Below are 717 nucleotides of genomic sequence, written 5' to 3' on the forward strand. Positions count from 1 at the left end.
ACTGACAGATTCACTTACACAAATATTTCTATGTGTCTACACTGTGCAGGGTTCGGTGCTATGTGATCTAAGTGATACAAGGTAAGTATAGCACTCCACTTTGAGAGAGTTACAATTGGATAAGAAAGCTAACTTATGACCAATCCTTATAATGGAACTCCAGTTATTAGTTTTTGTTTGTTTGTTTGTTTGTTTGTTTGTTTTTTAAAGATTTTATTTATTTATTTGAGAGAGAGCACATGAGAGGGAGGAGGGTCAGAGGGAGAAGCAGACTCCCTGCTGAGCAGGGAGCCCGATGCGGGACTCGATCCTGGGACTCCAGGATCATGACCTGAGCTGAAGGCAGTCGCTTAACCAACTGAGCCACCCAGGCACCCCAGTTATTAGTTTTTAAGTATGAATAGACAAGGTGTCAAGACTGATTCCACTGTTGTCTTGGAGACAAATTACTTTAACCCCGCTTTTTCTATGTGTTTCCTTGTAGGATGCTCTATATTTTTTTTAAAGTTCCACAGTTAAATGAGCTTATTCATACACATAAGAAGACATTATTTTGGAAAAAAAAAAAAGAAAAAGAATTGGATTCTTGTACAACTTAACTCAGAAAAAAACTGTAATCTCATAAACTCCATATGAATAAGAAAGTCATGCAGACTAGCTGTCCTTTAATTTCTATTATATGGTGAGCCAATACATGCTTAATAACAAAGGAGAGGA

Source organism: Leptonychotes weddellii, chromosome 3, assembly GCF_054177405.1.
Source record: "Leptonychotes weddellii isolate Sample4059 chromosome 3, ASM5417740v2, whole genome shotgun sequence".
NCBI lineage: Eukaryota > Metazoa > Chordata > Mammalia > Carnivora > Phocidae > Leptonychotes > Leptonychotes weddellii.